Below are 24491 nucleotides of genomic sequence, written 5' to 3' on the forward strand. Positions count from 1 at the left end.
AACTTACTGGTAGATGCACTTACTGGTTGATTTAAACCCAAAAATGGATTATATTGCAGTTTACCAGCTGCATTCATTCTCTTTTTTTTAGGCTTTTTTCTTTAGTTGATCCTGCTTCCCAACAGATGGTCCACCCTTATTTTCCAGCTACTGCATTGATCTTGATGATGCCAAGGGCATCTGACTACCAAAACATAGGGAAGAAGAGGCTGCCGAGGCCGATCTTGCAGCACGGAGGAGCAGGTAGGTAAAACTGCATTTCCTGATCCTCTAGGTGTAAAAGAGCATTTAATCCTTGCAGTACAGAGGCCCCCCCACTGAAAAGAGTGGATTCTTACTTTCCCTGGAGTTCAGCTTTAAAACTGGAAGAAATCTCTTTCTTGAAGTATTCAGCCTCCATCAATAACTTAAAGATCACTTTGGATGGACTGATCCTAAAATAATTTTTTTTTTCATTACTGATCAGCTTCCAAAAGAGTCTCAGCATAGGCATACTGGATAGTATTCCAGATACTGGCATATAAAGTCCTTCAGCAAAGAACAAATGTTTATGAGAAAAGCTGTGGTCAGTCTGTGTTTCCTACATAACATCTCAATGGTCCTGATGCTGCAGGCACTGGAGTGCTTTGGGGAATACCATTGTTATATTGTTTATATAGATACAGTGCATTTATTGTGATGGAGCATCCTGCTTATACATGTACTGCTTGAATGTAATAAAGGAAAGTGAGGCAAGTTTTCAGCATGTAAATGGTAATATTCATGTTTAATGCAGCTTCCAAAAGGTCAAAGTTACAACCCCAGTTCTAAAAGTGCATTAACATAATCAGTAGGACAAAGTGGTTGTAGTGCAAAAATAAAGGAATAACCATGACAAAGAAAGACCGTGTACTTATTCTGTATATATTATCCTAACTGATCAATTTATTTTTTTAATTGTTAGGACTACTTTTTTAAAATTATTTAGTAAGGTAAATTAGAAATATCGCATGCCAAAATTATGTATGCCCATTTTTGACCAGTAGGCTGTTTCTTGGATTTCTTTTTTGTTTGTATTGGTGTATTTAGGAGCCATAGGAGCAATTTCTGTTTTTCAGCTGCAGCAAAGGTAGCAGCTTTGTTAGACTGGGTGGAGGTGGAAAAAGAAGAGGCAAAGGCATTGGATTTGCCCAATGATCACTAACTAAGAACAAAGAGGGAAGTTTTGGATCATATAGAATGACCTCTGAGAACATGAAGAGAAATTCTTTAGTTACTCCCAGATGTTCTAAGTATTCTAGCTTTTAGCACCAATAGGTGTTTTCTTCTAACCCTACCATAATCAGGTAATATACATGCATAGGTATGCAAGTAAAGGTTCCATAATATTGCTAAAATTCCAAAATTTTATAAAAAAAAAAAAGTTACCACAAGCCAAAAAATAGCAACCACAAATCAAAAATGGTGGTATGTTGACTGAGACAGTAGGGGGCCATTATTTTCTGCTCACATCTTCTATTTGGAGCCATCTGTGGAACAAGAGAGTAAATGGAAAAGGGGAATATGTCTGGTAGAGTTATAAATTATGTGAAGCTAAAGTTGTAGAGGGAGTGATGAGAGAAGAGACTAGGAGGATGGGAAGAGGCCTCGTGCTCCCTGGCTTGTATATACTTGTCCTATGTTTATGCCATGGATCTACTTCTGTTTTCTTGGCTTTGTTAGGTAGCGATTAAAATTGTTCATCAAGGCTTAAATTAGTTATTTTGATGATATCAATTGCAGAACATGGAGGCTTCTTCCCTCCAAAAGCTTCTTTACTCTAGATGCTGATCCGTAAATTACAAAACCCAGAGAAAACCAATAGACTAGTTTGCCCTGCTCTTAACTGAACTTCTGAAGATCCTCATTCTGCATTTGTGAGAATTCTTACTGTCTTTGCCTAATCTTACCCAGTGGCAGGGTCTCGCATAATAAACAAAAATCTAATTCTAACTTCTGTTTTCTTTTTAGGTACCTTGTTACTGGCCAGTCTTTTTTGCTAATTCGCACTATGAATTTATGGTTGGGAGGTCAATATAAGCCACATAGTGTGTGATCCTGATTTGGGATGTGGTGACAAATTTGGTGATGATGAAGAAGATAACAAAGGAATAATGGTCCAACAGTGTTCATTTTTTCCAGAAAAAATTTAATTTCCCATTTGTGTGGGAGCAATTGATGGGAAACATCATAAAGTTAGTAGCTAGTGGGAACAAACACTTTGATCACAGGAAGTATTTTTTCTTTTGTTTTATTAGCCATGGATGATGCAAAATATCGCTTCACCAACATAGACATTGGGAAGTTGACTAACTAAAACTACAGAGTGAAAAATCTGGTGCTGTTGTGCATGGTAGTCAGTCAGCTTCTAACTTCAACTTGTTCAATTAAGCATTGAAAATAAAACCTGGAAGCTGATTGGTTTCTATGCAGAGCTGCACTAGATTGTTTTAGTAATTCAACCCCTGCATCCTACCGGAGCTGCTCAGACTCCAACCGCCTAATGTGTTTGTGAGGGATGAGGCCTTTTTCCCTGGTGAGCACATATTAGGGCCTCATTCCAGAAGCTTACTAGATGTAGAGAGGCATGTATTCAATTATTGCCTTACCAGGACACAAAGAGTATGCTTTCGAAATCCTTTCTAATAGTGTTTGTTGTACAACTCAATAATCCTAAGCATGGAAAGTACAATAACTGAAGATAATGTGACAAATTGCATTTGTGTACAGTGTTGCATGACCATGCAACTGCTCAGTTAAAGTAGCGCAGCACTGAAAAGCATAAAATGGAGGGGGTAGAATCTTTCGGAGCTTAAATGGATAACTTTGCCAGACAACATAGTGACTTCCTTTTTGAAGATTCCGTGAGCCACAACAAGGATATAGTGCAATGCATTGAAGGCTGGGGCAGTAGAAGTGGTGAAGTATTAGTTTGCATTCTATTTTATCTCTTTCTCTCCCACAGATCAGATCCCATGGCAACTTGATGGCCTTGATTAATTTGAAATAAATATGCCTTCTTTGTTATTTTTTGTTCTTTGGTTCATAAACATATATTATCAAACCAATAATATTTATCTGTATTTCTTTTCATTATTTAGGGGCATATAAGGCAGTGACCTTGACTTCACCTATGAATTAATCTTCCATGCATGTGTTTTATATGACAGTGATTGAACCAACGCCAGTGAACCCTTGATGAAAGCCACATTTTATTGTTTTATTGAATGAATTTATTTTTCAAAACCATTTTCAATTAAACTACTTTGATGACAAATGCTGGCTTTGTACCTTTCAATAATATTTGCAGGGCTTCAAGCCAACACTTTTTTTCACAACTACATACAAATGACATTTGTGTAAAATTTTCTGAAACATGAAAAAACTCAGTCCAACAAATTAGCTTTAGATAATAAAAAAAAATAATTATATATTTTTTATATATATATATATATATATATATATATATATATATATATGTATACTGTATACACTATATTGCCAAAAGTATTGGAACACCCCCCTCCAAATCATTGGATTTAGGTGTTCCACTCATCTCCATGGCCACAGGTGTATAGAATCAAGCACCTTGGCATGCAGACAGCTTCTATAAACATTTGTGAAAGAATGGGCTCAGGAGCTCAGTGAATTCAAGTGTGGTACCATGATAGTTTGCCACCTGTGCAATAAGTATATCTGTGAAATTTCCTTGCTACTAAATAATCCATGGTCAGCTGTTTGTAGTATTATAACAAAGTGGAAGCAACTGGTAACAACAGCAACACAGCCATGAAGTGGTAGGCCACATAAAATTACAGAGTGGGGTCAGCTCATGCTGAAGCGCTCAGTGTGCAGAAGTCGCCAACTGTCTGCAGAGTCAATAGCTAAAGACCTCCAAACTTTGTGTGGCCTTCAGGTTAGCACAACAATAGTGCGTAGGGAGCTTCATGGAATGGGTTTCCATGTCCGAGCAGCTGCATCCAAGCCTTACATCACCAAGTACAATGCAAAGCCTCGGATGCAGTTGTGTAAAGCACACCACCACTGGACTCTAGAACTGTGGAGACGTGTTCTCTGGAGTGACAAATCATGCTTCTCTGTCTGGTACTCTGATGGACGTGTCTGCGTTTGGTGGCTGCCAGGAGAATGGTACTTGCCTGACTGCATTGTGCCAAGTGTAAAGATTGGTGCAGGAGGGATTCTGATGTGGGGTTGTTTTTCAGGGGTTGGGTTTGGCCCCTTAGTTCCAGTGAAGTGAATGCTTAAGGCATCAGCATACCAAGAAATTTTGGACAATTGCATGCTCCCAACTTTGTGGGAACAGTTTGGGGATGGCCCCTTCCTGTTCCAACATGACTGTGCACCAGTGCACAAAGTAAGATCCATAAAGACATGGATAAGCGAGTTTGGGGTTGAGGAACTTGACTGGCCTGCACAGAGTCCTGACCCCAACCCGATAGAACACCTTTGGGATAAATAAGAGCAGAGACTGCGACCAGGCCTTCTTGTCTAACATCAGTGCCTGACCTCGCAAATGCGCTTCTGGAAGAATGGTCAAACATTCCCATAGACACACTTCTAAACCATGTGGACAGACTTCCCAGAAGAGTTGAAGCTGTTATAGCTGCAATGGGTGGGTCAACTAAATATTGAACCCTACGGACTAAGACTGGGATGCCATTAAAGGTACACCTCACCTTTGCAACGCCATACAGTTTTGAAGCCATCAGTTTCAAAAACATTTATCTTGGTCTCATTACTCCAAAGTACAGAGTCCCAGTACTCTTCTTTTTCAGCATGGTCCCTGGAAAATTCTAGGTGGGCTTTTTTGTGCATAGGCTTTAGGAGAGGCTTCCTTCGTGGACGACACTCATGCATGCCATTCCTCTGCAGTGTATGCCATATTGTGTCACAGGAAACAATCACCCCAGTTTGGCTTTCTACTTCCTTAGCTAACTGCAGTGAACTTGCATGGCGATTTTCTTCAACCCTTCTCATTAGAAGATGCTCCTGTTGAGGTGTTAACGTCCGTGGATGGCCTAGACATCTCTGTGTGATGGTTGCAGTTTCATCATTGTTAAATTTTTGTATCACTTTTGTTACAGTATTCTGATTAATAAGTGAAGTTTTGCTGATCATCTTGTAGCCTTAACCACCTTTTCTTGTGTAAATAAGTTATTTTCTTTCTTAGGCCTTGTGACCAGGGGTGGACTGACCATTCAAACTCGGGCACTGCCCGAGGGCCCAGGGTCAGTAGGGGGCCCCATAAAATGCCCTTGGTACCTTTTTTATAGGCTTTTTTGGCTGTGCTTTGAGTGTGGGCAAGGACACAGGGGCCCCATGATCCCTTATTGCCTGGGGGCCCCATGAGTTGTCAGTCAGCTCCTGCTTGTGACATTTCTCTTCCATGTGGTGCCATTACTGACAGCATGAAATGTGAAGGGGTTTTCTTTGTTAAGTAATGCCCTTTTATAATCAGCTGTCTGTTGGACAACTGTTTAATGAATAATTAGACTCACCTGTAGTTGAATTCTTTTTAATCAGGATTTTGTTGTCTAAAATTGAGTTTTGCTCCTAAGACTTTCTTTGGGGTGTATTCATTTTTGCAACATAGTCTTGAATTAATTTGTTAGGAAAAATACTTTTTTTTCGTGTGCAAATTAACAAATCTTGTTTGCAATCAATGGCCCGCATTTGTGGCAGTATTTTGTAGTATAGTGTCCCATTGAAAGTAAAGGTTTTCTGGCAAATCTGTTGGGGTGTACTCATTTATGTTGAGCACTGTATATGTAGATCTTTATTGCTGGGTGTATACATATTTGTAGGTTATATTTGCACATTTGTCTGTCACTTTGAGAAAGGAAAACACATGTGTCTCTGAAACATCATTGTTTATTTGTCCTTTTTTGTTTGTGTGCTATTACTGCTGCAATTATAACCTCAGTAAACACTGAGATCTAAAGTTTTAGGTGTGCTGGATTTTATGATGTAAGCAATCAAAACATGGCATGGTTTTTAACTGCCCCTACTCTATCCAAAACAAGGCAAAAAAAAAGATTTGGCTTAAAATACAGTTTAAACAGATGAGAAACCAGCATATACAGGGCTATATAAGATGTGCCTTAGCAATGGTGAAACGATTGTAATGTATAGGAGAAGAAATGAGCCTTTTATCTAGCAGCACTGCTATTCAGTGCTCTGCCAGACAGCTATGAAACACTTGTCACAGCCCTTGATGCTCATCCAGATGACGAGTCTACACTGGAATATGTTAAGAGCAAGCTTGTGGATGAATATAAGCGTAAAAGAGAAAGCGCAAACAATGGCAGTGCCCTGGAGCAGAATTTGTAAAACACTAGCAATTGGTGGAAAAACAGCAATAGACTGCATGTTTAATGTTCAAAAGGGCAGGTTATTTAATGGAAAACCTGTCATGAGAAAAACAACATATCAGCTGCCATTGCTAATCTTTACTGAAAATGGTAGGTGGCTGGTGTTGTGCTGACTCTTCTGCCTTCTAATACTTTTTACATTGCTGACCTGGAGCAAGATGCAGATCAGGACATCTGACTTTCCGAATCTGCATACTTGTCATGTCTTCCAGTTCCAATAAGGCTAGAGGGTAAGCACAACAAACAGGTAACAGCATTTAAAGAAGGAAGATGATAATGGTCACTACCATAATTCCTCCCTATAAAAGTTTACTTTAATGGTATTTATTTTACAATTTTAGTGTATCCAAACCCAAGAACAAAAATGTAATATAGCCACATAAAGACCAAGCCTTTTCTGACATGTTTATGCACTAGAAAATTACTTAAAACTCCAAAACATGTGTTTTTTAAAGCAGAGGCCCTAGAGTGGGTATCTCTAAATGGCGGACCACGGTCTGGATCCGGCTCCAGTTGCTGTCCTATCCGGACCACCGCGATCACACCATTTAGTAGCCAACTTCCTCCCAAGCTTCTGCCACTGTCATTCTCAGAGGATCAGAAGGCTATACAGTTGGGAACAGTGGGCGGGAGCTGGAACTGTAGTATGTAACTTTTCAACTTAACCAGCAGGTGACTGGTTGCTAGGACACAGGGTGGTCCTAGCAACCAATCATCAGCTCTCCTGGCTCTCATCCTACCTGTCACAACGCTCTTTCAGCGTTACCTATAATGCCACCACCTCCTTCTCACTCCCCCTCTCTGTTGGGGTCCCTCAAGGCTCTGTCCTTGGGCCCCTTCTCTTCTCCATCTACACCTCCTCCCTTGGCCAACTCATACACTCTCACGGCTTCAACTACCACCTCTATGCCGACGACACACAAATCTATCTCTCAACCCCCCACCTCACCCCCTCGGTCTCTGCCCGAATCACACACCTGTTGAGCGACATATCAGACTGGATGTCGCTCCACTTCCTTAAACTGAACCTCTCCAAAACCGAGATTCTTGTCTTCCCTCCAGCCCGGACACCACCCCCCATTGACTTCTCCATCATGTCCAACAACGCCACCATCAAACCCGCCCCGCAGGCCAGAGTACTTGGTGTCATTTTGGACTCCAACCTATCCTTCCAGCCCCAAGTCCACTCTTTAACAAACTCGTGCAGACTCCACCTCCGCAACATCGCCAAAATCCGCACGTTCCTAACTCCAGAAACCACTAAACAGCTCATCCACTCCCTTAACATATCACGACTTGACTACTGCAACTCTCTCCTTACTGGCCTGCCTCGCCGCTGGCTATCCCCGCTTCAGTCCATCCTGAACACGGCTGCCAGACTCATTCACCTTTCCAACCGCTCCGTTTCCGCCACCCCCCTCTGCCAATCCCTCCACTGGCTTCCGATTGCGCAACGGATCAAATTCAAAATCCTAACGCTGACGTACAAAGCCGTCCACCATACTGCCCCGAACTACATCACTGACCTAATATCCAAGTACCGCCCAGCACGCACACTCCGCTCCTCACAAGACCTCCTTCTCTCTAGTTCCCTGGTCTCCTCCTCCCATGCCCGCCTCCAGGACTTCTCCAGGGTGTCACCCATCCTCTGGAACTCCCTGCCCCAACCCATCAGATTATCACCTACTCTCCTCTCCTTTAGGCGCACCCTGAAAACCCATCTCTTCAGGGAAGCCTACCCCGCCCCCTGCTAACTTGCCGACCTCCTCCACTCTTCCTACCACTCCATCCCCCACAGCTATCTCCTCCTGTGCCACCATCCCCTCCCTCCTAGATTGTAAGCTCGAAAGAGCAGGGCCCTCGATCCCCTCATGTTTTGCATTGTATTGGTATTGTTCTGTCACATGTTCTGTTCCCCTCTGTAATGTACAGCGCTGAGCGAACTATTGGCGCTTTATAAATACTGTATAATAATAATAATAATAATAATAATCAGCTTGTTAACAAGAAAAGTTAACTCTGGCCGCTCCCACTCGCTGTTCAGAACTGTGCAGCCTTCCACTCCTTGCTTTGCTGAGAATGACAGCATCAGAAACTTGGGGAAAAAGCCAGGTTCTGCTCTCAGTTCAGAACTGTACAGACTCCCACTCTCCTCTGTGTGCCCATGTAAGTAGAAGAGAAAAGGGGCAGAGGTGATCGCTGTGGTGGCAGTGATGTGAAGGGGGGGGGGGGGGGTGCAGTGGACCAGAGAACACCACTGTAGGGGCAGTCCTGTGAAGGAGGGCTGAGATGTGAGTGATGGCAGAGGACACCGCTGTGGGGCTGGTAATGTCATGGGAGTTCTGAGATGTGAAGAGGGGGACAGAGGTCACCACTGTGGGGGGATAGTGTGAAGGGGGAACAGAGGACACCGCTGTGGGGGGAAGGGGGTAATGTGAATCAGGGAACAGAGGACACTGCTGTAGGGGGAACAGATTACACCGCTGTGGAGGGGTAATGTGAAGAGGGGGCAAAGGACACCACTGGGGGGTAATGTGAAAGGGGGCAGAGGACACTGCTGTAAGGAAAGTGGGGGGGGTGACATGCAGGAGGGCTGAGGACACTGCTGAGAAGGGGACAGTGTGATATGAAGGGGGAATTGTGATATGCCGGGGGGGGGGGGGGAGAAGATCTGATATAAGAATGAGATTGTGATTTAAGAGCAAGGGGGCTGTGATTAGAGTAATCACACAAACATGCGATTCGGACCTCGGCTGGAAGAAAAGTTTACTGATCAGACATCCGTGAATTTTAATTTATTACCCCTGCCCTAGAGGATAAAATATCACACGGTATTTGTGCAGTAGTTCTTCAAATGAGTAAATAGATACCAAACATGTCATGCTTTAAAATTGTGCACACCCGTGCAAAGGTGTCAAACTACATAATTTTTACTATCCATAGCAAATATTTGAAAGACTTACAGGTTACCATTTTAGATATACACAGAAGGCCTGGTGCTAGAATTACTGCCCTCAATCTGATGTTTGCGGTGATACTTCACATGTGTGGTGTGATCGATGTTTATGTATGTGTGTGTGTGTGACCTACGCTTGCTTTCACCTTTGTACGATAGGGGCACTTTAAAAAAAATTTAATTTTTTTTTTTATCTTTACATTGTCCCTTTTACATGTTTTTATCACGTTTATTGTTATCACAGGGAATATAACATGTCCACTTTGATAGCAATAGGCAGTGACAGGTACTCTGAGAGATGTGGGGTTTACTAGACCCCAGATCTCTACTCTGCCCTTAACAACATTTTTGGATCATACCAAGATCTGTATGATCCAATGCTTTTTTTTTTAAACCCCTAAGGGTTTTGTTTACAATCGGTGAAACCAGAAGTGATGAAATGCTCACTGCTTCTGGTTTCTTAGGCCATAGAGCTGATCGGAGCCATTTCAGCATCTGATCAGCTCTATGGTCAGCTGTCGGAATCGCAGACTGAACACTTGGGTCTCCCAGTGGAACAAGAGAGGTGAAACTTAGCCTTTAACAGAGAGCAGAGTAAGTTATCAACTCACAAAATTTCTGGCATGACCAATAGGTAATTTTTTGCGCTTATCAAACAGATATAACAGACCTAAAGAGAGCAAATAAGAAAAGTTTATTGATCAGATTTACATACTCGATAGGATTATATGTTTTTAAACTGATAACTATTTACTTAATTTTTTTTTCAAATACACATTAATGCTGGGTTCCCCCATACCACTGGATTTACATTAAACATGTAAAACATTATATTCATTTCCACAGTGTATTTCAATTATTTCTATCCTACTTCCCTTATTCTGAATGATCTTGAAGTTTGTAAACGTACCCCACACACTTACTTGAATTCTGTGATACATATTCTCTATGCTCTGTGGGTAGGCATTGCTGTCACATTTCTCAGAGCCTCCCTTCTGACCTACAGAGGTGCTGAGAGGAGGAGTTTCAGGAGGCGGAGTCAGCACACGAATCACAGCTTGTAGGCAGCAAGGTACCATGGGATATGTAGTCCTTAGTAAAGTGAAACAGCAGAGGAAAAGCTGCAAAGCATGCAGGAAATCCAAGAAATTGTGAATGAGATGGCCAGCAGACAGGCAGAACTCACAACATAAAAGGAAATTTTTTCAAGTAGGTTTATTTTGGATTGTAAAAAAACCCCAAAACATTCTATTTCTATTACAATGCTGATGTTACAGAATTAACTGTTTCTAGTCCAGACCAATTCTGACATTCCTCTCCTACATGTAAAAGAACTTAATTTTTTAGCTAGTAAACCATTTAGAACCCCCAAACATTATACACTGTATATTTTTAAGCAGAGACCCTAGAGAATTGTGGGTGTTGTATATTTTTATGTCACACAGTACTTGTGCAGCGGTATTTGAAACACAAATAATTTGGAAAAAATGCACTTGAATGAGTACTAATGTGTAAAAACACTATAATACCCAATTGTTTGGTAAAATATAAAGGATGATGCTGTGCCTTTACAGGTTACTGATTAAAGCCTTTACAGGTGACCAATTTAGAGTTACATAGGAAGTCTGGTGCTAGAATTATTGCTCTTGCTCCGACGTTCACTGTGATACCTGTGATTGCTGTGTGGTGCGATCGCCGTTTACATATGCATACAACCCCGAAGTGTGCATTCTCATTTACGTGTGAGCAGATGGGAACAGGGGTGCTTTAAATTTTTTTTTGTTTTAATACTTGCTTTATTTAATTTTTTTTCACACTGTAACCTTAAATATTTTTAATCACTTTTATTTCTATCACAAGGAATGAACAATAGCCCTTGTGAGAGAATGGACTGTGACACATCCTCTTTTTATTGAGATCTGCAGTCTATTAGACCTCATATCTCTCCTCTGGCCTCCAAAGTATCATAACAAACTGATATTGGTTTGATCTGATGCTTTTACAAGCCAATAATCTCTTGGTTTACATGAGACCAAAACCAGAAGTGACTTGTCGCTTCTGGTTTACGACATCAAACAGTGGGAGGAACGACATCTGTTTCTCTCACGGTGTTTTAAGAACTGGATGCCACTGGTCACAACTTTCTTCCTGATCATAGGAAAGGTAGAGGTGGGTGGGGGTCTGGGACCTCCTCGCCGCCTGTAAAATTATGCACCCAATCCAACGACAAACCAGTATGTCACTGGACAGGAAGCAAATAAAGTGTTTTCTGTGACCATAGAATTATTTTAAATATATAGCACAGTAGAGGCCATTTACTTTCAGGATCTCTTGCTCTGTGATTAAAACTCTATTTGGCCCTGCCTGAACAGTTACTCTGACTCAGTCAGCTTTAGCTATTGAGCTCATAAACATGCTTTATTCAACAGAGCTGTGTTATGAAATATCTAAAAAGCAGCCTAAAGTATCCCCTGCTGGTTAAAAATGAAAAATATTTACATGCAATATTTTATTATTATTTTAATTTATTTTTCTCTTTTTGAGCCCTGATAATATAAATGAATAAATAAAATATATACTGCAGAAATGTGCCTTCCATTAAAAGATAGACTGCAGAGCTAGAAAGCTAGAATTAAGCAGCTAAAAAGCAAGGCAACTGACATGACTGTAAAAGAAATAGAAGATGGTTCACATACTGAAATTTCCTTTCACTGCACAGGGGGTGGCTTTTCATTACACGCCCAGAGTATTGACACAGGAACTACAAGTCATATGACCTGTGATAAAAAAAGTCTTTGCTTAGCTTAATCAAAGCAAGATTGAGACAACTACCACAGTCCATGGAGTGTTTGTGGTCCCAGAAAGAATAGAAAAGGTTATCTTTACTACCTTGTCTCCCTAACCCCCATCAGATCTGCCCTTGCTCTTGAAAATAATCTGCTAACAGTGAAAACTCTCACCAATAAAGGCAATGTAGTGACATTCAAAGGTGACAGCAATATTGTCACCAAAGGGAATCGGGCACGCACAAAGGTAAAGGTCACACACTGTATTAGCTGAGCAGCAATAAAGAGGTTTAAAGCAGAACTTTACCCAGAAAAGGGAAAGCTCCACTTTTCTTCCTCCTTCCCCCCCCCATCTCTTTTACTTTTGGCACATTTTTTTTTGGGGGGGGAGCTAAGGGAGGTCTCTCCCTGTCTGCAGCTTTCTGGGACACGTCACAGGTTCCCGAAGACTGCAGGACCATTCACAAAGCACAGCTTGGCTCCGGCATGCACAGTGGGAAGCCAGTTGTGAAGCCGCAAGGAATCACAACCAGCTTCCCACACTGAAGATGCTGGAGACCTGGAGACTAGTTAAGAACTAGTCCAAGTAAGGATGGTGCTGGATCCCTGGACAGGTGAGTATCCTTTTGTTAAAAGATATTAGCTACAGTATTTTAACTGCTGACTTTTTTTTATTTTTTTCAGACTGAAAAACGGTTTTAAAGAGGATCTATCTGAGCACCACATGCCAAAAACACTATATAATTCATATATAGTATTCAAAGCAAACTCCCCCATCCATACATATCTCCATGCTTTATTTTGCTGAGAAATTACTTTGAAAGAAATTACTTTGAAAAACACTCCCTAACATTTCTGACCATGGCCATCTTGAGTAAGGGTAGATCATTCATGAAGCATTTACTTCCTGGAATCCATCTGCTCTTAGCCCAGACATGCAGGCAGGAGGGTGTGCTTAGCTGAGAAAACCCCTCCTCTCCTCTTCAAGACTCCTGGAATGTATAACATCATTTTTCTAGGCATGGAAACCAGGAAGTAACTGAAGAAATGTAAAACATTTTTTTAAACAAGTAAATATATTATACCGTCCTCTGTATTTAATAATGCTAGCAGCAAAGAATTACAAATAGTCAATGTTGTTTGAGAGAGTGAATTATCAAGTAGATGTAGCACTACCCCCTTAGGAGTCACTGATATTTTGGTCCCCCTATAGTCCTGCACAGCCAGGCAACATGCATTTTCCACACAGACTTGCATCTAGGAGACAGTGACCAGTCCTTGAGCTTTGTTTTTTTATAAGGGGAATTCAACTTGGAGAAGGTAGGGGTGTATGAGATGCCCAAGGGTATGGCAACAGAGGACAATCTTCCTGAATTATGTACAAGTCTTTACAGCAACATTTCTCTTCTGGAGAGCTAGTCAGAATCTCCTGTAGTACCACCCCAGACTCTCCTAATCTGGTTGCCTGAAGGAATCCCTGGACAGGGGATCCAATGTAAGACAGTCCTGGGTAAGCAGCTATTCCAGTTTCCCACTAGAGTTTTCCTTCCCCTTTCTGGCCCAGGGGATGTAGGTCTACTTTCTCAGTCCTCTGTCTGTGAGCTGATGGGTAGGTGGCTGCTACCAGGTCTTCTAGCTGGGCCGCTCCTTCCCTGCTGCACAGGTAGTCCTCTCTCTTGGGGCCGATGAGGTGCTAAGTTTTCCTCCTTTCCAGCCCTCTCTACCTGGGCTCCCTCCCAGGCTCCTGCTCTCCAGCCTCACTTCATCTTCCACCCGAACTCTCCCTGTTGCTGAGTTACTCTTTTTTTTATTATATCTTTATTAAATGTTTATCAATCAAATCTATTTCAAACCAACATCATACAATAGAAAATCTATACGTATTTACATCCTATATTTAACCCACCCTCCTCCTTCCCTACCCTCCCTCATCCTCTTGTCAACTTAATCCTTCCATTTACTTCTTAATCTTCTTTTATTATTCTACCTTACTCTTTCCTCTCATTATCTTTTCCCTTTCTCTTTTCTGTTTTTCCTAGAAGCTTATTTATTTCCTTTGTTCCCTTACACTCCAACCACTTCTGAAAATCTTTTTGATTTCTTGAAAATATACAATCCTTTCCAGGCCTTCTTGAATTTTTCCATTTTATCCTTATCCACATGGCACAATTCTTCCATCCTACATATATATTCAACTCTTTCCAACCAATCCTTTAATTTTGGGGCTTCTGTTGTTTGCCAATATTTAGGAATAAGGATTTTGGCTGCATTTAAAAGATGGAACAATATCATATGTTTATATTACTTCGCCTAAAGCTCTGATTTATTTAAATAGGAAAACCCACAGATCCATCAGTACACTGATCCTCTGGATCTCTTGTATATATTGCACTCCCTCCAAAACTCCTGTATTTTGGGACAGTCCCACCAGATATGTGCCATTGTGCCTTTACTCCCACATCTCCTCCAGCACTGGGATGAGAGCTCTGGTCTTTATTTATGCATTATGTTGGGAGTAATATACCATCTAACCAGACATTTACTGTATAATTAATTTCCACTATATTCATATTCACCGCTCCATGTCGTTTTACTTTTTGTTGCTCATTCAATTTGTTCAGAGCTCCGTTTCCCACTTTTCCAAAAAATTCTAGAGGTAGTGTGTTTTGTGTTCTATTTGTACTCAACAGTTGTTCTAAAGGATACATTTCTTCTTAGGTCTTTAGTGGTTGTGGGAGCTTTGCAACAAACTGTCTTATTTGACCATACTGCCACTTATCTAGTGTAGAAAATATTTCCTCCTTATTCCTCAAATCATATAAAGAACATGCAACCCCTTTATCCACAATATCTTTTAAACATGCATTTCTATCAATAATCCATTTACCTGAAATATTATCATTCCCGGGTGGAAAGAATTTAGTTCCCGCCAGCGGGATTGATAGTGAATTAAACTTCCACTCCTTCCGTTTGTGTAATTCATCCCAAATCTTAAATACATTTTGTGTCAAAGTGCATGTGTCTTTATCCCACATACAAAATTCCTGAGGTATCCAGATATACTTATCTAATGGTGCCTTACTAAGTGAACTCTCTATTTTTACACAACTTCTCCCCTGTGCATTGTATATCTATTCTACAATTCATGATAATAACACCGAATTATAATATTTCTTGAAATCTGGCATATTTAATCCCCCTTTTTTTGTTACTGCATAAAACTTCATATTTAACTTTTGGTTTTCTATTAACCCACACATATCTGAGTATCATTTTTTTAAGAAACCTAAAAAAGGACCCAGGAAGAGGTATTCGGAGCATATTACATTTATACAAAACCTTTGGCACTATTATCATCTTAATTATATTTATCCAGCCTAACCATGACTGCTTTCCCATAGAAGCTTTCCTCAATTCATCCTTTCTCATTTATTAACGGGATATAATTTGCCTGATATACATTTTTTATAGGCAATGTTAATTTTATTCCAAAATACTTTAGTTCTTTTTCTCCCCGTTTAAAGGGGAATTCTTTTTGTAAAGTTTTTTCTCAGCCTTTGGGACATTTATATTTAAGTTCACACTTTTCGAGGGGTTGATTTTAAGGTTAGATAGCTCTCCATATTCTTTCAGTTTTCTCATTAAATTTGGTACTGTCAGGGATCCCGGTATGACCAGAGATGTGTGGACTGACACAGGGAAACAGCAGGCTTCAGAAATTATTAAATAATAATAATATTTATTATGAGCTGCACAAAATAAACGAACACAGTGCAAAATAAAACAAACCTTAAACTAATAGGTACAGGTGCAGTCAGGGCTGGAGAGGTGGAGCGGTCAGGCAGGCCGGGTCAGGAACAATCAGGCAGAAAGGTACAACGGGAGCAGGCAGAAGAATGGTCAGGAATAGCCGGGGTCAGTGCAGGCGGAGTTCTATCAGAGTCAGAGTCAAGCAGGAGAGTCGAGCAGGCAGGAGACAGGATACAGGAAACAGGGCACATGGGAAACAAACACCAAGGCACTGACTGCAGGTCTGGCCATTCCTTAAATACACCTCCTGCAAGCAACCTCAGGTGATGGCTGATTGCAGGAGTGAGCTTCTGGTTGCTGAGAGCACCCACTGGCCAGCCCTGGCACTGCAGCCCACAAGGCAGGTGAGTCCCACCACCATTGGGGAGTCCATTCCTGACAGTACCCCCCCTCAAGGAGCGGCCTCAGGACGCTCCAAACAGTCCTTAGTGGGCAAAATGTTCCACTGCCCGGGTCAGGTAAGTGGCTGAATATCAGGGGCTGGCACATCAGGCTGGGCAGCGGATGGAGGCACGTCAGGCTGGGCAGCGGACGGAGGCACGTCAGGCTGGGCAGCGGACGGAGGCACGTCAGGCTGGGCAGCGGACGGAGGCACGTCAGGCTGGGCAGCGGACGGAGGCACGTCAGGCGGAGCAGCAGGCACCGGGCCATCAGGCGGAGCAGCAGGCACCGGGCCATCAGGCGGAGCAGCAGGCACGGGCCATCAGGCGGAGCAGCAGGCACGGGCCATCAGGAGGAGCAGCAGGCACCGGGCCATCAGGCGGAGCAGCATGTACCGAGGCATCAAGCTCAACAGCGGGCACCGAGTCAACTGGCACAATGGGCACCGAGTCACCAAGCTCGAGAGCAGGCTCTGAGTCACCTGGCACGACAACGGGCACCGAGTCACCAAGCTCGACAGCGGGCTCCGAGTCACCAGGCACAACAGCGGGCACTGAGTCACCAGGCATGACAGCGGGCACCGAGTCACCAAGCTCGACAGCGGGCACCGAGTCATCTGGCACGGCAGCGGGCACTGAGTCAACTGGCACGACAGCGGGCTCCGAGTCTCCTGGCACTACAGCGGGCACTGGGTCACCAAGCTCGGCAGTGGGCTCTGAGTCATCTGCCATGACAGCGGGCACCGAGTCAACTGACACGACAACGGGCACCGAGTCACCAAGCTCAACAGCGGGCACCGAGTCACCAGGCACGACAGCGGGCACCGAGTCACCAGGCACGACAGCGGGGACTGAGTCACCAAGCTCGACAGCGGGCTCTGAGTCATCTGGCACGACAGCGGGCACCGAGTCACCAAGCTCGACAGCGGGCACAGAGTCAACTGGCACGACAGCGGGCACCGAGTCACCAAGCTTGACAGCGGGCACCGAGTCACCAAGCTCGACAGCGGGCTCCGAGTCACCTGGCACGACAGCGGGCACTGGGTCACCAAGCTCGGCAGTGGGCTCTGAGTCATCTGCCATGACAGCGGGCACCGAGTCAACTGACACGACAACGGGCACCGAGTCACCAAGCTCAACAGCGGGCACCGAGTCACCAGGCACGACAGCGGGCACCGAGTCACCAGGCACGACAGCGGGGACTGAGTCACCAAGCTCGACAGCGGGCTCTGAGTCATCTGGCACGACAGCGGGCACCGAGTCACCAAGCTCGACAGCGGGCACAGAGTCAACTGGCACGACAGCGGGCACCGAGTCACCAAGCTTGACAGCGGGCACAGAGTCACCAAGCTCGGCAGCGGGCTCTGAGTCATCTGGCACGACAGCGGGCACCGAGTCAACTGGCTCCACAGTGGGCACCGAGGTACCAAGCCGGACCAGGTCGTCAGGCTGGATTGGGTCATCGGGCTGGATCGGGTCATCGGGCTGGACCGGGTCATCGGGCCGGACCGGGTCATCGGGCCGGACCGGGTCATCGGCAACACCAGCGGGCACAGCAGGCAAGCATACCACAGGATCAGGTATGCACCATCTCTTGGTGGGTGCACAGACCTCCTACACCATGTTGCTGCAGAGTGCCATGGTCATGCCCCTCCCCCGGTTCAGTTACTCTTAAGGGCTGTCCTGGCTCCAAGCCAAACCTCCTGCTGGGGATTTGCCAGGATCCCCTAAGAGTACAAACCAGCCACTCCTTACCTCCGCCCACTGTTTCTAGATCTTTTGTCAAAGTTCCAGAGCAAGGGAAAGTCTCAGAGAGCTGGTCTGCAGAGTCTCTCAGCCCTGACTGAAATTTTACTTGCCTCTGACTATTGCATAAGCTGATACTCAGCCTCTGACTAACAATTAACTATAAAGAGCTGCGATGGGCTTTCACTCTTCTCTATTTTTTTTATGTTCCGCTGATATCCTGAAGCCACTTTTTTTGGCCATGCACTCACTCCAGTGACAGCTCCATGTCATTGCTTAGGGCCACCTTCCTGATGTTCACAACAGTGGAACATGTTTATGACATCAGTACTGGCAGGACCAACAGTACATATAGCAAGCTGACAACACAGAAGCACAATTGGGAGACAGGAACAGAGAGTTGCCACCCCAAATCAGGAAGTAACTAAACAAGGACCTCCATGGCAGGATAACGATGTTAGTGTTATTTTAATACAAGCTGTAGATGTTTTTAAATATGACAAAAATACATGACCATGTTACAGACTATGGGGTTGAAGTACTAAAGGCAAATAGGCTGTTCACATTGCAAGTTAATTTGACCCAGAGCTTAATGAATTTGGTGAAGTTTCTTTGCATTTGTGCAGCATCCAGGAACAGTAAAGGCTATCTCACAGTGGTGGCCGGGGGGGGGGGGGGCAGTAAAAACAGGTGGCTGAGTTACGGTGTTACCACCTAATAATAATGCTAACATTGCACCATGACAGGGCTGTACACATGCTGCAGGCAGCCATGTCTTGGGCTGCATAGTTTGATAGGTAGCACTGCCTGACAGACACACCCATTGAGATCAATGGGGCCACACTACATCTACGAGCCAAATGTTTGGCTCACAGTTTCAGCGCAGTCCTGCCATGTATAATTATCATTTGTTAAAAAAACCCCCAAAAAACAGGTGTCAGGATTCACTGAAGATCACATTTCGGAGGTCAGTAACACAGACGCATTCCCCAAACATGTGAAGTCTGCATTCAGGGAATATATCGGTACGCCTCTCAAAAGGTAGCTATGTCCCCTGATTTATGTTAAATTGAAAAAACATCATGTTTCACAAGACTGGGCCTTTAATTGAAAGTTTTTGCTGGTGTTTCTGTTTAGTCACAGCGTTGCCACTCATATTGCTGGGCCCCAACTGCCAGCAGAGCTTCCACCTCTGTGTCCCACTCCACCCCAGCCTCCAGGGCAGGCTATTTATCTGCAAATTAAGCTGTTCATCTCCTGGCACTGAGCATGTGACAATGAATGCTGCGCTGCGTCTCCTCTAGAGAGGGGTACAGAGCGTTTTGTCTTTATCGGATTTTCCGTGCATTATCTCTGTGTCAGTCCAACCTCTCTGCTGAGATGGAAGACTGACTCCAGGCAGCCATCGTTCTGCACTAGCAGCAGCAGCAAACATTTTATCTCTTGGCCTGCCAGGGAATTATCGTCCTGATCTTCCAGAATTAAAACCTAAAGGGATGCTGAATTTCTTATTGAGTTTTAATGAACTAAGGAGCGAAAATCAATCTGGCTGTCTTTGCTTCACATCAACAATTACTAGGCACCCCAAACTATTGCACTTGAAAGATGAGCACATAAAGCGGAACTAAACCCTCCTATCCTTTACAGCCAAAATAGCTGCCATGTTAACCTCTGTTTGATTTGCCATAGTGCTGCACATGTGATCAGTTATGATACCAGCCATTGATAGCTTGATAAGAGCACAAGCAACCATGACAGTAATCATTCACAGCTTGCCTTGAACGTAACTATTTTGGAGAACAGATAGATCAATGGGTTTAGTCTGGCTTTAAACATAGGACAAAATTCATTGATGCAATTAAAGTGGAACTCCAGCCAAACATTTTCTGTAACATTTGGATAGAGTGAGCAAAGCTGTAGATTTCCTGTATCTTATCCTAGTGTTATATAAATCTGCCCTGGAAGTTGTACTGCTGCTCCACTCCATCAGGAGGCTCAGTGTCCATGTCCAAAAAAAATGTAATAATACTATAATGTTAGGCTCTTAAAGTAGTTGTAAACCCTTATATATATCCAGTGAAGTGACTGGCCTTAGGTTATACACAGTGATTAAACAAACCTCCCTACAAAAGTGGTACCTGTTTATCTGCAGCATTTGTTCTGTACAGCCTTGTAAATCTCAGCAGTAAAACAGAATTTTCACAGACCCACAAAGCAGGGGGCAGGGAGCTTAAAGCAGTTCTTCAGCAACTTGTGGAAAAATTAAAAATCAGCTGCTACAAAAACTGTAGCTGCTGATCTTTAATAAACAGACACTTACCTGATCCAGGATCCAGTGCTGTCAGTGAGGGCCAGTTTCTTCACCAGTTTTTGTTCCCCGTCTGTGACTGCTTGTGGCTTCACAGGCGACTGCCCACTGAGTATGTGCAAGCCAGGCTGTGCTCTCTGAATGGTCCCGCAGCCTTGGGGGACCTGTGACTGTTCCAGAAAGCTGTGAGAAATGAGAGCAGGAACTTGGAGCAGGTACCTGCTCCACCCTAAAAAATGATATTTTTTATTGTTACGTCTATGGTCGTGCAAAAAACTAAAACCCAACAAGTGAACAAAAAAAAGGTGCTGAAACACCACACAAAAAGTTGCACTTAGGTGGGGTGCTTTGAACCCCCCCCCCCCCGAAGGGGTAGGACCTCTATCCTGATCCCCCAGGGCACAAGGCTCCTGGCAGGGACAAGGTTTCCAACATGGTCTAAAGGCCTGGAGGATACCTCTCCTTGTGGCCAGCTGAAGCCGACAACCAAGTACTGGGTTGAGGGGCTCTCCCACAGAGAGATCCCCCAGGATCAGGGGAGGAAGCAACGTAAGGGCCACACATCCTCTCCTAGACTTCAGGGTAGGCCCGAGGACCCATACCCTCCATCCTAGTGAGAAAAAAACACACATGTGAAAGTGACAAAAAAGTGAATAAAATAAATAAGTGGCTGTGCAATAGTGCACTGGCTGGGCCCTGAGGACTGGTAGCAAAAATTTCCTAGGACTTAGCCAAAAGGCCTAGCCCTAAGAGGCACAGTGCAGATAAAGTCTTTGGAGCTGTGGCTATGTGCCGGTTCACACACTGGGGTCCCACACCCAAGTGTTACTATAAGCACCCCTGGGGCACATGTGTCTTTGTGGAGAGTACCACTGCTAGTACCTCAACTCCAATACACTATAGCTTCATCAAGCCAATTCCCTACTTATTGGAATACAAATTCTACTGGAGCCTACTCCCACCACCTTTTCATCTATATCAATCTTTGCCTTCACTTACATTCTAAAAAAGGGACCCTTTTCGGTTCAGCTACTAGCTTTTCTTCTTCAGGAAATCTTGCTTTAAAAAAAAAAAAAAAAAAAGGACCTCAACCTTAATGTGCACCAACTAGGGCCCCAATGAAGCATGAAAGACATTATAATTTACATACCCAGCTTTAGAGTTAAACCCTGTTCCCAGTCAGTGAGAACCCAAATGTGAATTATCCCAAATTCTTGCTAGACAATTTCAGCTCATTTTTGGAAAGATATCTCAGTGCAGGAATTGGCGTTAATACTCTGGTCCTGCAGGACATTTTTGGGTTTGTTCTAAAGTGGCACTGTGCTTGTGAGTTTTTTCAGAGTGTCTAACTTTTATACACACTTACTGTTATTTCTTTTGTGCTTATACAATTATTACTTTGATCTCAATACAATCAGTCACCTTAAACTGTGTGATTACTTTGAGTTTCAGTGCCAGGGTTATCCCCTGGTCAAGGTTTTAAGGTGCTGTCAGAGGGGGCTGTGTTTCCAAATCAGGCTTATAACAGACACGGATCCTAAAAATACTGAACGGCTCTTAAGGTGGTAGCACTACATACTGATGGCCTATCTCATTTCTAGAGGTCCAAAAAAATGCCAGAAAAGTACAAATACCCCCCAAATTACTCATTTTTGGAAAGTAGACATTCCAAGGTATTTAGCATGGTGAGTTTTTAGAAGTTTTAATTTTTTTGTCACAATTTTTTGAAAATGAAGAAACTAGAAACTGTTTTTTCACTTTGTTTCTATTTTACATATTGTCATCAGTGCAGTACAGTGTCATCATATAACTGGTGATCAGGGTCACTGACTGGTGACAGTATGTAAAAAAATAAATAATTATGTTCTCAATTTTGTTTACTTTTTTTTTACAATTTTTTTCTTTTTTTTACATACTCTGACCAGAACAGTATAGAGTTACCATAGTTACACTACTACCCTGGGGAGGTGATCAGCATTTTTTTAACAACAATGATTGCCTTTAACAGTGATAATCACTGTTATAAACAACAATTTTAATGAATGGCATCCAGTGTGAAGTTGTGATTGGTCACAGCTATCACATGGTACAGATACACTGTTATTGGCCCTGTTATTGGCTATTCATAGCCATTCATTATGTACTATTGTGTTTATCTCTGTGACTGGTCACAGCGGTCACATGGTACCGGCAGCTGCACGATACACTGATTGATCATCTGCTGTGTCCAGTGGACATCGGACACAGCAGGTGACAGATCATGCCACAGCGTGCCCCGCATTGGACATAATGTCACTGTGCATACTGAGTCTGTACACGTGGCCGGAGACAGCTTAGTAATATAATATTGTGCACTTTCCCTAGTGTCGTTTGCGTCACTATTTATTGTAAGTGTTAAATTTGTTTTTTTACACTATGTGAATATTTTTCTTCTGAATTGGTTGGATGTGAGTGGAGGATGGACAAGCAATGATGAAAGCTCCATAGGAGGGATTTGCTGATTCTGGATAGTAGTGTATCCTGGTTACACATACATAAGCACTTGTGCTGGTTATATTCACATGCGAGCAACAAATTTGGTGAGTTTTTCTAACATATCTGGTATATCTACACAAGAAGGTAGAAGATATTCGATGTTGGATATCATACACTATGCACACTCTTTATTGACACTTTATTGAAGAAAGAATATTTTTGGGTATATTGCACTATACATATGCACTTTAATTTGTGTTAGTTCTTAAGTTTTTATCACTTTATTGGAACTTTATTGAATAAACTGGAATGTTGATGAATTTGAATGAACTTTTATGTTTACAGGATCAGACACTTTTGTAATGAGACTTTACCAATCAATATTTTTTGGTATACTGCACCATACGTATGCACTTTAATTTTGTGATAGCACTGTCAATTTTTTTTTTTTTATCACTGTATCAATTAAAATAGCAGCTGCACAGTTTATTCTTGGTGAAATTAACCTGTGGCGCAGGTCTGATTTAATTAATAGCTGTCATACTGTTTATCTGTCTTTAACACTTCCTGAGTCTGATCTCAAACAAGTATTAAAGATAGGAAATTCTGACACCTATTTACAGCATGCATGGCTGAAAGGCATAGTTCACCTTTTTTAGAAAACTGTCTATTCAGGTAAGGGGTGAATGTAGATAAAAAACAAACTATGCAACTTTGAAAGATGAATGATTCCCTTACTATAGGTGTAGGCCATTTACATTCCTCCTGAAGCCTGGCTGGAAAACTCCCAGAGATCTATTTCACTTTCCCTCTGCTGTAGGTTTCCTGAAATAGCCTATACTCTCTCGCTTACGTTGAGCCTATCCCAAAGGGTGCACTTCACCACTAATCTGCAACCTATGTGATGACTCTCACCACTTCCTATCAACACTCTAGTCCCATCCCACCCAGCTTCTGATTTACAAGGGAAAAGACAGTCCAACCTACTTGACCCACCCAGGGGCAGGACTTCCCTTAAAGGGGTACTAACCCCTCTTTATATTACTCCCCGGTTTAACATGTCATGGGTACCATAAACTCTGGAAGGCTGGCGACTCTACCCAACACCAAACATATAAAACATATAAAATGTAAGATATAGAAAAATAGAGAATATAAAATAGATATGTATAAACAGGTACAATACATGGCATAATCTTAAATAGTTACATATATAACACTAAAAAAAAAATCAGTGACATTACAACACTTTTAAAAATTTAGCAGCTTTGCATATCAAGGACAACTAGAAACAGTTCGAATATAATAGCTGGGGTCTAGGAGGTTCCTCCACTCTCCCATAGTTTAAGTCATCAGACTCTGCCTGAGACATTGTCACCTTAATGAAGATGTGTTCTTATTGCCATTCCTCATAATATCCTTAGAAATCTTGAATGGTAACAGAGTCCCCTACAAGAGAGCACATTGACCTGGACACTCTCAAATGTTTCCATACAGCCGACTTATAGAGTTCCTGGCATTTGGCTTCAATGATGTGGAAAAGGGTCTCAGGAAGATAAGGGAATTCTGAGATAACTAGGTGAAATGCCACCACACCCCAGCCTAGAGGCAGGTATGAAT

The sequence above is a fragment of the Staurois parvus genome, unplaced genomic scaffold (genome assembly GCF_062004578.1).
Source record: "Staurois parvus isolate SC_StPar_1 unplaced genomic scaffold, SC_StPar_1.0 ptg000668l, whole genome shotgun sequence".
Classification (NCBI taxonomy): Eukaryota; Metazoa; Chordata; class Amphibia; order Anura; family Ranidae; genus Staurois; species Staurois parvus.